Here is a 16,304-nt window from a genome sequence, read left to right as displayed (position 1 = left end):
AGAAACTTTGAGAGGTCTCATGCAAAGCCATGCTAGGATTACAGTGAGAAAGCAACTAACAATTTCTAGGAGGTTCCTTCTGCTTTGGGAGAAGAAAAAGTATAGGATACAGTTCCTGCCACGAAGATGAAGCTTCTACGATGAAACCAGCAGGGATGAGATAAATTGAGAAAAATACTGTCATGAAATAAATAATGACACAACTAACACATCACTCAGCTTTAACCAATATCAAGTTAATTTCAGATTCTCCTCTTTTTAAAGAAATAAAATACTACAGATACAGGTGAAGCCCTCACCCATTAAATTTCCCTCTCACCCAGAGGTAAACATGAGTCTGATTTTGGTGTGCATTATTCTCAGTCATAATTTTATACTTTTACTATGTGCATAGGCATCCTTTAGAAAATATTTAGTCTTGTTTTCTTTGTTTTAAAATTTTACATTCCATCACACTCTGTGTATTTCTTCACAACCTGCTCTTTTGATTCAACATTGTTTCTAGATTCACATGTATTGATACATATAGACCTAGCTCATTCATTTTAAATACTGTATATTATCCCATTTAAATACTGTAATATATATGTGTTTGTATCCATTTCTTCTACTGATTGACAGTTAAGCTACTTGATTTTTATTTTTCCTTTATAACTAGTTCTGCAATAATATTCTAGAACTTATCTCAGTATTCATGCTTGAGAGTTTTTCTAAGTTATACGCCTAGAAGTAACTGCAATTTCAACGTCCTATTTATGATATGGTATATCTTCCTCTTATTTAGCTTATTTTATATGTATTTCACTAAAGACTTACATTTTTCTCCACAATGGTTTTGTACTTATTTTGCTAGATAAATATTTCTTGCCTCTTAGGATTCATGTTGCTTTTGATGATGGATTTATTATTATTATTATCATTATTATTATATTTCTAATTTGTTTCTGATTATTGATCTTGTATCCAGAAATCCTGTTGAATTTGTAGTAATAAATAGCATACATATATTGGGCTTTTTTCCAATGTAGATAATCATATCATCAGAAAATACTGACCGTTTTGTTTCTTCCTGCTGTATATGATTTCATTTACTTGCAGCATTGGCTATCGGTAATACAGATAGAAACAACTACAGTGATTATCTTTGCTTTATTCCTGAAATAAAGGGAATGGTTCTAATACTTCACCAGTCGGAATAGTTTTTGGTGGCATGTTTTTAGGTAAAGTAACTTCCCTTTTATTTCTGTTTTTGTTTGTTTTGTTTTGTTCTATTAATTTCTATCATGAGGATTTTATCAAAAGCTTTTTGCGGGCTTCCCTGGTGGCGCAGTGCTTAAGAATCCACCTGCCAATGCAGGGGACACGGGTTCGAGCCCTGGTCCGGGAAGATCCCACATGCCGTGGAGCAACTAAGCCCGTGCGCCACAACTACTGAGCCTGCGCTCTAGAGCCCGCGAGCCACAACTACTGAAGCCCATGTGCCACAACTACTGAAGCCCGCGTGCCTAGAGCCTGTGCTCTGCAACAAGAGAAGCCACCACAATGAGAAGCCTGAGCCCCACAACAAAGAGTAGCCCCCGCTCACTGCAACTAGAGAAAGCCCGCGTGCAGCAGCGAAGACCCAATGCAGCCAAAAATTAAATAAATGAATAAATAAATTTAAAAAAAAAAAAGCTTTTTGCATCTATTAAGGTGACCAAATGGCTTTTCTCCTTTAATTAATACAATAAAATCATTGAAATGTTTTCAGATTTTATGCTATCTTTTTATTACTTGGGCCAATATTATTATTTTTTATATCTTACTGGCTAAAAGTATGAACATATTTTCTGCTAGAGTCAAAGGCAAGAGCCCTCTGTGAAACTGAGACCAATTTACACAGTAATATCATATGTTCATCCATCTGACCCCTGGGTTCCTGTTCTTTTCACTCAAAATAAAGCAGGGATCCTCTGTCTACACGGTAACCATCCACATGGATGCAGTAAACCTCTTCCCACTGTTTTCATATTTACCCTTGGAGCTGTGGTCAGCCATTGTCTACACAACTAGGGAACGAGGGAATGTATGACCCTGTTCTGTTGGCTGCCTGGATCTTTTCCTTAGGGAGTCATGGCCATGCGTGGCCTGTAATGTGTTGGGAATTGTGTCGATGATGTTGGATCTCAGTGACATCATTCCCACAAGAATGAACCCCACCTGAGAGGACTGGGGAGACAGCGTCTCTGCAGACACCCTGGAAGGCTCTCAGTTCACCCTAGAACTTAGGAGTTTTTTATATCTATAATGTCTGCTCTTGGAACCCCTGTGCCCAGGGTCACTCCTAACTCTAGTCTCTCAAGATTCTCTTTCAAAGATCCCCTCATGTTTAACCTTCTCTCTCCTGCATACAGAACACTAGGTATTTCCCACTTATTCCATCCCTGTGTTCACTTACCGGTAGGTTTAGTCCAGGGTTACTCAAACAGGTGGGTCCCAGTGTCTGTGGTGTATGAAAGGTTCTCTGGCAGCTGTGATGCTGACAGAGGGTTGAGAACCACTCAGAAATACTCTAATGTTAACAGTGGTTACATATGCATTATATGGTCTCTGCCTCTTTCTTTTATACATACATTTCTGAATTATTTCCAATTAGCTTTTCTTTTAAAGAGAAAAATAGAGCAAATTTCATAATCTAAAGGAAGATTTGAATTTGTACAACTTGTCCAGTTTTCCTAGAATAGGCCGGAGGTGCCTGACACACAAAATCCACACCATCGTACTGGCCCCAGTCACTGCATCACCCGGAAGCTTGTTAGAAATGCAGCCTCTCGGGCTCCACCCCAGACCTGCAGATCAGAGCCTACATTTTAACAAGGTCCCCAAGGGATTTGTGTGCACATGAAAGTTTGAGAAGTGCTGATCTATCGAACCAAGAATATCCTGGGCTTTAAGTATCTCCTAAGATAAGAAAGTTCCCAAGATGAATATCAGTAGGCCGTCTCTCACAAGCTCCAAGAAGGCTAACTTATTAACATTAAATCAAAATTTCAAGTTAAGTGTTCCTAAGTGTTCCTCTTTGAAGCCACAGCGGTAAACTGTGTTTTAGTCACATTTGCCCATAATGCCATACATGCCATAAATACAAGGAACCCTCTCCAATATGAACATAATTCCTTTAGCTATCATTCCAAAGGTAAATGAGGCTCTGCTTACGCTTCTCCTACGGCATGAAGTATTTCTGTAACTCATTTAGAACATGTATCAGGATGACCTAATCCAACTTGTATTTTTGTTTCTACTCAAATATTTGGACTCAAATATGCTCCTTGTTGAAATATGCATTAATTTCTCCTTGCTCTGCTTTCCAGGGGAATGGAGAAGAGCTTATCAGGGCCCTAGAATAACAAATTATATTTCTAAAAATCAGAACCCATAATAAACACAAGATTGTTCAGATTTAGAGACTATTTATCAAAGCCCCTGAAGGATTTTGAAAAACATAATTTCCAAGCTTCTGGGGGAAGAACTTTAAATGTTCCTGCAATGTTCTCAATGTGTCAGTTTTTGACACATTCGCTACAGGGGTCCTCTGGTGGGTGTCTTCATAAACACCATTTCCCATCTATTCAGAAGATGAAATACATGAAAAGGGCTTAATTGGGCGTGTTGTTCTTTATCCTCTGACAGTCAGACAATCACAGAAGGCAAAGAAGTCGAAAGAAAGCAGGAAACCTATACACGCAAAAACCAGCAGACAAATGAGGTTCCCATCCCAACGGCACCTGCTTTCCGAGCTCCTGAAATGTGTACCTGGGATGGAGGTGATGGTTACATGCAGTGCCTGATGGCGGCCACTTGGCATGACATTTCCTACGGGCTGAGAATCTGTGCTGTTGAGCGGATTTAACTCATCTGCTGCAACGGTGGTAGCGAGGCACACATCTCCTCTTAACACGCGGCACACAGCTACCTGTGGCCACGTAAGAGAGCTTGGTACTCACCCCAGCTTTGAGGTCCCACTCCAGTTGGGTGAGTGTCCCCAGGAGGAGAAAGAGAATATTTGAAATGGCAACAAACCAACACTTGCCCACTGTTTGTGGTACTGAGTTAACAAAAGAGCAAGGTCAGGTCATCTGAGACATTTGCCTTTAATGTGGACAATAATCTTCCTTGAGATTTCATGTGTTGCTCACTTTAGGTGACTCCAGAAAATGGGAAAAAAATCTTCAGTATGTGAATGAATTGGTTTATGAGCATGACTGTTACTTTCTCATAATATAAAGGGCCATATTTGAAAAGAAAATGTTGTTTTAAGCTTTCCCTTGGTGTTCAGAGTCCATTCAATATTCCTGATTTCTGTCTTCAAACCAGCCGACAGCTTCTAGAAAATCCCAGGCCAGTCAACATGCATTTCCAGAGTATGCTTTTAAGTAGGAGAACTGCTAAGGTTCAAAAAGAAAAAACATGACAGACATCTACACATTGTTTCTTCCGGAACCTGATCTTAGGATCAAGGCTGTCTGTGTGGGAGCTCTGAGCCGACCTTGAGCCTCTCTTTCTAGCAAAGCCAGTGCTGCTGCCCAAGGGTGGGCAGAGAAACTTCCCCGTGGGATTTTTAGTGGGGTCACAAGCTACCGGGCCAGGATGTCAAAGCCCTGAATACTCTTTGTATAACTTTGCACAAAGGTGCTGTTCAGAAAGCCTGCAATCAAGTGGACACATTTTGTCCTATTAGCACAAATTAGTTCTACTGATTGGTTTATTGGATGGCACCAAACACAGAGCTGGTTTCCAAAAGGATAACACCTACACAGTGGCTGTGTGATTTAATTAAAGAGACCGCATAAGGGATACACAAAGGTACCATATGCAAGGCAGTGGAACTGGACAGGACAGAGCAGGTGCCACGCAGAGGGTGACAGAGCACATGGGTTTTAATATCTACTGGCTCTTCAGTTACGTCCTTAGTTGGCAACTTATTAGCTCTGTGGCCTTACGCTCACTTCTTAACCTCTCTGAGCCTCTATTTCCTCATTTACTAAATGAGTGATAATGTTAGTCCCCATCTCCAGAAGCTGAGTAAGCACTAAAGAGTTAACCACTCCCATCTGTGTAAATGGCACAAGCCAGCACCTCGGAGTCTTTCTGGACATTCCTCCTCCCCTCTCCTCACATCCACCAACTCGTCAAGTCCTGTGCATTTTCCTTTTTTGAGATCTCCCCATTCCACTCATACCTCCCCATTTCTTCTCCTGCCACACCTCGCAGCCTACTTGTACCTTGCTGGTAAGTTGCTGGGGTCGTCTCTTCATTGGTCTCCCAAATTGTGGCTGATCTACTCCAACCATTCAGAACTCTGGAACTAGAGCGATCTGCTAAAATGCAGTCAGACTCTTCCCCCTCTCTACCCCTTGGCTGTAGCTTAAACTTGGCAGTGGCTTCCACTGCATTTACCCTTCGTGTGTCCTTCACAGTCTCCAAGCTTCCTCTCTACCACTCACCACACACCCACCTTGTTCATTATTTTCCAGCCACACTGGTCTGCTCTCAGTTTCTCCAATTTTCCATGTTCTATCTTCCCTCAGGGGCTGTGTATGTGCTATTGTCTCTACTTGAAGTGTTCTGATCCTACTTCTCCCCTCGTTTTCTCCTGCTCATCCTCCAAGCCTCAGCTTATGTGTCCTTTTCCTGTGCACTTTCCTCTAAACCCGCAGGCTAATTAATCGGATCTCCAGGAAGTGCAGTTCATCCATCAGAACCCTCACCCGAGCACAGACATTTATTTATATCACTGTTCAGCTCATGCCTGTTCCCACACTAGTCCACCCTCCCATAAGGGTAGAGGCAGTGCTTGTTTTGCACATGACGTTATTCACAGACTCTATCACAGCTCCTGGCTGTGGGGAGTATTTGATGAATTTGGCTGAATAGTTGAATAACTAAATAACTGATCAATGGACAGAGCTGAGTACAACGCCTGGCGCATTGGAAGAAACCTTCTCTGCCTGCGATGGATTATTATTATGGTTGTTGGTTGGGGTGAAAAAAAAAGATGGTGAACAGAGACAGAAGATGGGAACTTCAGTTCAGCCCCGCACATTGTAGCAGAGCTGCCAGAGCCCCGCCCTTATCCTCGGGGCCCTCACCTCTACACGCAAGACTCTCTGCCTGAGCAGTCTCTTGTTTGTATGTTTTGTTTCTGGCTGCAGGAACCTTTTCTACGATCATTGAGGAAAAGCCAGAGGTGCCGGAGAGCTAACACCCCTGGAAGCAGCCTTCAGCAACTGATGACCAGGGGTTTGCAGGGCGATGCTGCAGCGTCCTCTGCCCTAGGTTGGTAACGCTCATGTTCCACACTGCTTCTCGGCATTCCCCAGTGGGGCTAAGCTCTACTTGCCCACCTCGTTGAACACTCCATCCTTTTTGCTTCCTCCCCTTCCCTATAGCACTTCCTTACTTCCCTACTGGTGCTTCCTGGGATCATCTCACAAGTGAACCACTTGCACTTGACTTTGTCTGGACTCATACTCTGAGGAGCCCGTATAATGCAGTTTCACTGTGAGGAAGACAAACTTTAAATCCATCGTGACTGGGTTAACAATACCTACGCTTACTCTTAGCACGTTTTCCTTGTAGGGCACAGCTGAGGTCCTGGAAGAGGCCCTGTAATCCTTGTTTGGGCTTCAGACCCAGATCTGAGGGGCAACATGTGCCTTCTGAAGATGCCCTTGCAAGAGGATCTACAGAGTCTGGCTCCAATTCCCCAAGTGCCAGGTGCAGCCCCCCGACAAAGCTGAAACCCTGGTTTTGAGGGGTGTAGAGTCAGTGACAACAGACTATAAAATCTAGGAAGATAGAAAGGAGCTTGCAGAACTGTCCAGCTCAGTTCCAATCTATCTCAGAGTTCCTTACCTTCATTCCACTCCCAACACATCATGTGAAAAACAGGCATTTACCATGATTTGGTGATTCTCAGGTGAATGACTTGTCGGCATGCACACAAACCCTGGTGGAAAGAAAGGGCGGAGCGTGTTGGATATTGGGTAGAGGATGGGACATGGACACTTGAAAAACTCTGTACCCCATTCTGTTGCCTTTCTGCTGACAACACATTTACATTACCGTCCTGTCCCACAGGACCGCTTGGATTTATGATCTTTGCTGTGGCTTAGCTCAAATAGAAACCCTCAGTGAAAGCTTCCCTGACCACTGAGGCTGAATAAATCACTCCCTCCTCTTGGTCCTCATAGCAATACATAAGCTACTGTGCAAGATTCTGCTAGCATCATTCCCCACTGCATTAGAATGAAGTGGGCACACCTCTCTCGCCCCTTCAGGTCTTTCATATTCACCCCTATCTTTTTTCCCTTTTGAGGTGAAATTCACCTAACATCAAACTAACCGTGTTAAAGCGAGCATTTCAGTTGCATGTGGTACATTCACAATGATGTGTAATCAGCTAGTTCCAAAGCATTTTCATCACCCTCAAAGAAAACCCCATACCCACTAGGCAGTTACTCCCAACTTGCTTTCTGTCTCTCTGTATTCTTAGCACTAAGCATGTAGTTAGCATTTGATACATTCTTTTTGGGGGGATGAATGATAATTTACTGTGATAAGAGGCAAGGGGTGGAGCTGCAGCATCTTCAAATCCAAGCACAGGTGGTTGAAAGGATCACTCTGGATCCAGACTGCCTGAATTTGGACGCCAGGTTTACATCTGCATGACTCAGCAAGACAGCTAAACTTTTGTGCCTCAGTTTCCTTGTCTATAAGATGAGAACAAAAATAGAATCTACCTTGAGGAGATGTTATGTCAATTAAATGAATCAGTATGTATAAAACACTCAGAACAGTAGCTGGCATGTAGAAAACCAGATTAGCCTGTGTTAAATAATAACTGACACCCTACACTATTGCTGTTGGAGTAATAGTCTCTGAGTTCATCTTCCAAGAGAGAATTAGAACAGAAATCTACACCTAGAAAACTGCTGACATGCTGACATGCGACGGCTCTCCACGAAAAGGATGTTCATGCTGCATTTGCTCTTAAGTAACTGTCCGTCTTCTTATCCCACTCCTGCCACCCTGACCACTCCACCCCACCACCCTCCCCCACCCCAACACCCAGACTTCTGCCCTAGTCTCAGTTGTGTGTATTAATGCGACCAGCATGCAAGTTCCAGGAGGGTAGGGACCATGTCTGTTTTGTGCATCTCTGTTTTCCCTACACCTAGCACATAATCAACACTCAGTGACTGACTGTTGAATAAATAAATTAATTAATGTATACAATGATCTATCCTTCCAACCATAAAATTTCAGAATATATTACCATCTCTGCCTCCTCAGCTGCTCCTTCTGCTTCAAAAAGGAACTTGTCAGAGCACAAAAGCTCGCGCAAGGTGTACTCCTCCCTCAGCTTCCTGTCTGTACCTGTTCACGCCTCCTCTTTCCACCTCTGTCCTTGGTGGGGGAGGGAGGAGAGTGACAGGGGATAAGGGTTACTGATCCCTCGTGTCCCTTTGCCTCTAAGCTGGTCCCCACACAGCTTTATGTTCTAGCTGGGCCTCAGCCTTGATGTAAAACTCTCCAGTTCCATATAAATAATGGTTGTAATTAATAATAAATGAAGAGCCTGGGGGATTGCAGAGCAGAATTTCGTGGCTGGAGATATTACACAGCTGTATTTGGTGCCAATAGGAGTCATGGATATGGAAAAAAAACGGTGGAGCTACCATCTCAGATCCAGGACACTGCTAAGAGGCACCAGGCAACCGGCAGCTCTCAGCCTTGTAGAAAATCGCAGTTGTAATCACAGTTTCCTGGGTGTAAAGGAGAGGAGGGTATTTTTATCTTTTTGGTCTTTCTTCCTCCAAATCAGGGTTATATCCCCCCAAAGTCCAAGCAATTTATTTGGGGAAAGGCAGAAATCTGAACATGAAAGCAAGGCTGGGGAAAGGATTTGGGTACATGGAAAGAAAATGAAATAAGAGCGCTGTGTACTTTTACAAGAACCAATGGGACCAATAAGTCTTGAAGAGATGATGAAGACTGACTTCTACAGAAAGCAAACAAAAATGGACCATAGGATGCACGGTTGGGGTAAAAACCTCTTAGCTCAGATGTTCTCTCTGAGTGCAGTGGGTGAGCTTCTTCATTACATCTGGTCCTTCCAGGCAACACACATCTACATTTCCCAGTCCAACTCCTCCACCTTCTCCCAAATCTTGATTTCCTGAGATGGAAGTCAACAGCTGCAAACATTTTCAAGGTCACTGGCTGATCAACTGCCCATAGCCACAAGGGGCAGGAGGTAGAACAATGCCAGGCTGCTGACAGGATTCCAAAACAACACATGTGAAGGGCTGAGCCTAGTGGCTGACACATAGCAAGCACCTAATGAGTGAAAGCCGTCATTGTGAGGTTCCAGGCTCAGGGCTGCCTGATACCTATATATTGTCCCATTTTCTCTACGTGAAACACACTTGAGATTCAGAACTCTGCTCAAAAGCAGCTCATAGCACTGTAGAAAATTGCATTTGTAACCACACATTTTTTCTGAGTGCAAAGGAGAATATTGTTCTTCAAGTACCATTGTACTTAATTTATAAAAGCTGAACTGAGGCTTTAAGATGTTAGGTAACTTGGCCAAAACTACAGCTTGTAAATGACAGAACTGTGATTTGAACACAGATCTGCCATTTCCAAAGTCCCTGAACAACAGCCTCCCCTGTCCTGGACCTCCAGGTTAACATCTCTGTGTGAAGAGAAAAGGGAGAGTGGTCACTAGGAACCTTAGGGGCTCACCAAGTCAAAACTTACCAGACTAGGGACTTTCCTGGTGGTCCAGTGACAAGGAATCCACCTTCCAATGCAGGGGACGTGGGTTCGATCCCTGGTCAGGGAACTAAGATCCCACATGCCGTGGGGCAACTAAGCCCGCACACCACAACTACTGAGCCTACGCACCACAACAAAAGATCCCTCATGCTGCAATGAAGATCCCGCGTGCCGCAACTAAGACCCGACATAGGCATAAATAAATAAATAAATAAAATATTAAAAGAAAAACTTACCCGACTAAACACAACTCCTTCTGGACGCGATGGATGAGGGAGACACCCCGGACATACACAGATCATATAAGACGTTGGATAAGGAACTGTAGTGACCGTGTGGCCAAGATGAAGAGGCCCGAAGTAGATATTGGTACAGATGACTAGAAATATTGGGTGCAGGCTTTGAGGAGGCTTCACACATCCATCCCAAGCAAGGAAAATGTCTAAGTTTTTATTCATCCCATGCATAGTTACAGTTGGTGAAATGGCAGGGTGCTGTGGAGGCACTAAAAGAGATGCCAAAAAACAGGCATTGTCTTAGGTCAGATCCCCTAGAAGCAGAGCCTGAGAAAAAGACTTGGGGGCATTTAATTTTTTGAGGACATTCTCTTAGGAGAAGACTGCAAAGGAGTAAGAGAAGCAGGATAGGAAAAGAAATAAGATCGGATGTAGTCTCAAAGAACATTTAGCCTTGGCCTGATCCACAGGAACATTCTGGAACCTAAATTATATTGCCAAGCTGTCCTCACCTTGAGTCATGGGGCTGGATTTTGCACTCTGCATAAGTCCATCATGTCTTTGGGTTTCCCCTCCCAGGGTGGGGCATCCCATCAACAGAGGGCAGTTCTCCGGAGAAGGGAGCAGCTCTGGGCCGTTAGCAGCCAACACTCACAGCAGCTGGGGAATGGTTGCATGGCGGGCACCAAAACAGTCTACTACAGACATTTTCCCTATAGGAAACGCCATGACAGTGAGAGGAAATCTCAGTAGAGAGACCCAGCCAGGCACTGAGTGGGGTTCAGAAGAGGCCAAAAGAGCAGGTATGATTAAGAGGCTGATGAGAAGTGATTCTGAACATGAGAATGGTACGGTGGGTAGGATTATTGCTTTCAATTCTTCACTCCCTCCCGGTTATAGAATTAAATGTCCCTGCTATTGCGGTGGCTTCATGGTGGACTGAGGGCACTTCTTCACCCCTTGTTTTGGGCCTGATTTGCTTTGGTCAATGAAATATTAATGAACACCATTTGCACAGAAGCCCTGAACATGCCTCCCGCACTGCTGTGAACCTCCATGGAAAGGGCATAACCTCAGTGGCTACTGGTCAAGGAGAAACGTAGGGAGTAGACATCAACCCAACTGGAACCTTGAGCCACATCCGGCTGAGACACAGTTGACCCACAGACCACAAGCAAGAGGATAAATGTTGTTGTAAACCCACTGGTTGGTAGGCAGCAGGATCTAATTGACTAGAGGGAAAGATTTTAATGGTTCACTCTTACAATTGTTAAGTGGAACTAGAATTTTATTAGGGCACCTGTACTAAAAACACAATTTTAAACAGTAAACAGAGCTCAAGTTTCTCCACCTCCTGATATGCCATCTCCTCTCATTGGATTTTGTCTAGTCCACCTTTTCCTGGCCTAGAAAAATATCCCAATGACTTCATTTATCAGATGGGGAGACTGAGGCAACAGAGTGAATGACTTTGGGGACAGTCCTCACCCAGCAGAGAATGGGGGCAGGTGGACGGATGCCCAGCCTTCCTCCCCACCGCGGTGTTGACTCTGAGGTTGATTGCTCACCAGGTGCCCCCAGGGGCAACACTCAGTAACACTCTCTCTCTTGCCTTCTTTCTTCCTTGCTTCACTCTCCTCACCTCCTCACAGAGTTTTGTGGGACTGTCTCCCAAATAAACTCTCTACTCCCAAGCCCTTGTCTCAGGATCTGCTTCTGGGGAAAACCCAAACTAAGGCTCTGTGCCACTTCTTCCCAATGCTGTTTGAAATGGCAAAGGGGAAAGATGAATGTTAGTAATGGTTTGACTAGAGAAACAGAACTACAACGAGGGATATACAATGGGGCTTATTATGGGGATTAGACCTCAAGGCAGTCTCTTAAACTATTATACTATTTTGGCCTTCTGCTTCAAAAGTTCTAAAATTTGATAAACTCCTCCAAATAAAAGGTCTGAATAATTTTCTTGATGTGCCACACATTCCTCTACAGGGGGCCATTCAGCGGAGTGAGCAAAATGTATATCGAGTAACCATTGGTCAAAATAGTTGACGTACTTTGTTGACCTGAAATGTTAGTTGGGGCTTCCCTGGTGGCACAGTGGTTGAGAGTCTGCCTGCCAGTGCAGGGGACACGGGTTCGAGCCCTGGTCTGGGAAGATCCCACATGCCGTGGAGCAACTAGGCCCGTGAGCCACAACTACTGAGCCTGCACGTCTGGAGCCTGTGCTCTGCAACAAGAGAGGCCGCGATAGTGAGAGGCCCGCGCACCGCGATGAAGAGTGGCCCCCGCTTGCCACAACTAGAGAAAGCCCTCGCATACAAACGAAGACCCAACACAGCCAAAAATAAATAAATAAATAATTTTAAAAAAAAAGAAAAGAAAAGAAATGTTAGTTGACACGCTTGGACCTTCTCTGGTAGGAGTGAGCTTCACCCATGAAGGTAAAGGTCACCATCCCTGGCTGCTGAATCGGAAGTTCAATGGACCATGGTTGTTTGCCACCATTACAGCATCACTGCCTCAAAATTGTTTTCCAGAGTGTGCTTCAAAGGAGGCATAGAACTTATACCTAAGGAATGAATGCCCTGTCCAACCAGCTTTGGTATTGTTGCTTTTCCTAGCACAGAACATTGAGAAAATTAGCACGTGTGGAAATCATGTATGTATTCAGTTTGTTCCCATTCTAACTTGACTCATGTTTCAAGAATGTGACATTGGATTATAGGAAATTAAAACTGGGCAAAGGAGAAATATTTCCCTATTTACCGTACACATGCATATATTCACGTACACACACACACACACACACACATACACACACACACAGCCCTAAAGTGCAGGATCCAACTTCAGAGTGATAAATATATTCCATCCAGTCAATGAAAGGATCAAAGGAGAAATGAGAGAGAGAGAGAGAAGGTGAGAAAATGTAGTATAAAAAAGGCCAATTAAAAAAAAATAGAACATGTCTACAGAGGTAATATGATTTCAAGTAAATCATCTTTACTAATTTTTTAAGAGCTAGATTTTTAAAAGAAAATATACAATTTAACTGGGCAGATATGTATATGTCTACTGAGACTTTGAATATACCTTATGTAATCAGCAAAACTTCTTCTCCTTCCTGTATCCACGTTGTTGCTCTCCTTTGACGCTGACTCTGACCTTGGCCGTGTGACTTGCTCTGGTCAATGGGACAAAAGCAAAGGTGACAAGAGCAGAGACAAGAGAAGTGTTTGCACACCGAGCCTTTCCTCTCTCGCTGTTCTTGGAAATCTGCTGTCACTACATGAAGGAGCTGGGCTAGTGTGCTGGCTGCTGAGAACCCTGCAACCCAATCAATCCCTCCACCTCAGTCAACAACCAGCCAACTCCAGAAGCAGCGCCGCCGACATGACACGACACTGAGCACAGATCTGTGAGTAAGCCCAGACAAGGCCAGCACAACAGCACCGCCGAGCCTAGCTCACATCGTCAATTCACAGAAGCACAAGCTAAGTCAATGGCTATTATTTTAAGCTCCTAAGGTGGAGCTTAAGTTTTAAGGTGGTTTGCTATGCAAACCTAACTGGTACGCTTGACATTATGACATGAAGTACAGCAGAAAGAAGTATAAGACAAGGTCCCTGCCAATAGGGACCCACAATCTAGCTGGGAACCAAAGAATGTAGAATAAAATAGCCAGGTAGTGAGGCAGCATGCTGTCAGCATTATGTTCTGGCTTAATAAATTATAGAAAAGGTGCTAATTAGGAGGTACAAGCAGGAAGTGAGAAAGAAGTAAAAGGTGTGAGCTAATAATGTGTCTTTAGAGAAGGCAAGGTAGGACAGCCTGAATTCGTACAATCCAGGGAGGTACTTGGCGGGGGGACATGGGAAAGGAACACATGCAGGGAGTAGGGTAGCAGGAGGGCTTGGGGTCTTCTTGGCAGAAACTAACATCAAAACAGAAGGCAATAGGCAACTGCTTAAAATTCAGAAATAATTTAATTCTCAGTAAGTCCAATAATGTGCTTACCTTAGAGGCTGTACTGGGACGTTAATGAGGACGATGAACTGTCTTGGGTATCTAGGGCTCCATCTGCCCAACCCTTCTCTTCAGAGTCCCGTGATCCCCATGGCAACTCTGGGCCATCATGTTATTACTCTGGGTCTTTGCTTGGCCCAACGAATCCTCCCAGAGGGAGAAAAGGGAGGGATTGTTAAGTCCCTCTGTGAAGTTGTTAAATACAAAGCTTGGGAGATGCCATCAGCCATGCTTTCCTTCTCATGGGAGAGAAATGAAACTATCACAGAGAAACAGACATGAAAGTCAAGCACACACCGAGCACCATTCAGGGCTCCCGAGCCGTGGGTTCACCCTGTGGAGGGAAGAAAAAGTTTTCCTGGACCCTTGTAGGGTGCCTGACCGGGTCTGAAAAGTAGACTGCCAGAGACAGATGAACAGGAGAAAAGGATACACATTTCGTTAAGTTTTACCTGACATGGGCGCCTTCATAAGGAAAGGAAGATCCAAAGAAACAGAACTGGGTATTTTTATGCTGGGTTTGAGGAAGAGCAGACAGTCGTGGAGGAACATGACAGGTTAAGGGGTAGGAGGAAGGCTAGTAAACAGGGGAGACTAGGCATGTCCTGTTTGCTTAGATTCTTCTTGGTGTCCCTTTGTCTTGGGAGACAAAGATTCTCTTTCCTGTGGGTATAAGGAGGGCATCCATCACATGAGGATTTTATGACCTTTTTCAGGGAGAAGGTAGTTCTGCTGTTTTCTCAGACTCCTTTAGCTTAAAATTTTCAACATGCCAAGGTGCCGTATTTGGGGGTAGAGGATCCTGAACCCCATCACTGGTCACTGTCCTTCCCAGGGTTTGGTTGTACAACCCACTTGGATCTGGCTTAGGCTGGGTCTGCAACCAAAGTAACACACTGTGAAAACTGAGGTGCGTAATTAACATGTAGATCAAGATTTCCCCAAATAGAACCTGGGCTCTTTGCCCTCTTTCATGGACCTATCTGAGGGAGACTCAAACAACAAAAAAAAATGCTACTGGGATGGGGATTTTTTTAATCGAAGTAAAGAAAGAGCATCGATTATGGTTCTGGGGAGACCAGAGAGAAGGAGAAAGATGCTCTTCGTGTGGAAAAGATGAAGACACACCCTCAGGAAAAGGGGAATAGTGATTGGAGAACTGGAGAGAGAAAACCCTCGCACCTGTCTTCCCACAAATCCTGTGTGTATACAAATGGAGTCAATCCCCAGTGCCCTAGTATTGTCACTTTGAGCAAATCCAGGATCTGTTAGGAGAGAGGAGAGGGAAAGGGACAGTGGGAGACAGCAGTGGCATCCTGAAAAGACAGGAATTCCGTTTACCACACAGCTCAGGGAGCCCAGCAAGGAGAGCATTTCTGTCCACCTTGGTGGACTTCAGATGTGGTTAGGGTCAGCGTCCTCATCTGTAAAATGGGTACGATAATCACCCGTAGCTCAAGGGCAGCCATCGGTGTTACACGAGATAACCCACGAGAACGCTGGAATGGTGCCTGGCACTCAGCACACACTCAGGACGTGTGAGTTATTCCGAAGAACTATTCAACAGTGAAAACCCTGTGGCCTCAGAAGGTCACATGACTGATCTATAAAGCAGAATATCAGGAAGAAAACAATTATAGTAGAGGTGAGTCTTCTGAATAAGGGTTAGCCCACTACCACCTCGAAGGCATGGCCTCCAAGACCTGGGAGCAGAGCTGGGAGTCTGCATAGTTCTCACTGATCCCTGCTATCTTCCAGATCCTCCAAAGGACAAAGAACGCAGACTCCAGGGAAGCTGTCCCACGGTCTGAGTGTGGTTGTCTGGAGGGGGCATCGTACGTAATAAGCAATTCTGTAGTTTCATAGAGTCAGTTTGGGTGTGCCCCAAAGCCCTCCTGGCCCACCAGGCCACTGGCTCATTAATGGGGCATCTTTGTCATGCAAATGAGATCTCCAGCCGAGCACATTTTGGAAATGTTGGTAGAGAGAGACAATTGCTCATCTTTCTTCAGTGGCTGCACAAAGCAGTAAACACAGGAAAGATCAGCTTCCTTGGAATTCAGGCATAAAGGCAGCAGAGATAAAAGGCAAAGAGATTCTCTCTGCCAACTCTAGCTTTCTTCTGCTGTAGACTGTGGGGAGGAAGGACTGGACAGGGAGTTTCCATAAAGCACAGTGAAGCTAACAGAGCAAATAATGGAGACGGGGGTACTG

The 16,304-nt window shown here is 44.4% G+C and overlaps 1 long non-coding RNA gene across 1 annotated transcript; it reads right to left on the bottom strand.

Annotated features, from left to right (window-relative positions):
* Positions 1-6,112: 6,112 nt before the first annotated feature.
* LOC130704964 (uncharacterized) lies at positions 6,113-16,172 on the bottom strand. The gene is made up of 4 exons (XR_009005564.1): positions 14,082-16,172; positions 13,158-13,248; positions 10,062-10,330; positions 6,113-6,988 (listed from the first exon to the last, which is right to left on the bottom strand). It is a non-coding gene; the product is annotated as an uncharacterized LOC130704964 (long non-coding RNA).
* Positions 16,173-16,304: the final 132 nt, after the last annotated feature.

The sequence above is a fragment of the Balaenoptera acutorostrata genome, chromosome 15, assembly GCF_949987535.1.
Source record: "Balaenoptera acutorostrata chromosome 15, mBalAcu1.1, whole genome shotgun sequence".
Classification (NCBI taxonomy): Eukaryota; Metazoa; Chordata; class Mammalia; order Artiodactyla; family Balaenopteridae; genus Balaenoptera; species Balaenoptera acutorostrata.
The sequence above is the reverse complement of the archived record's forward strand: the minus strand, read 5'-3'. Positions and strand labels throughout refer to the sequence as shown.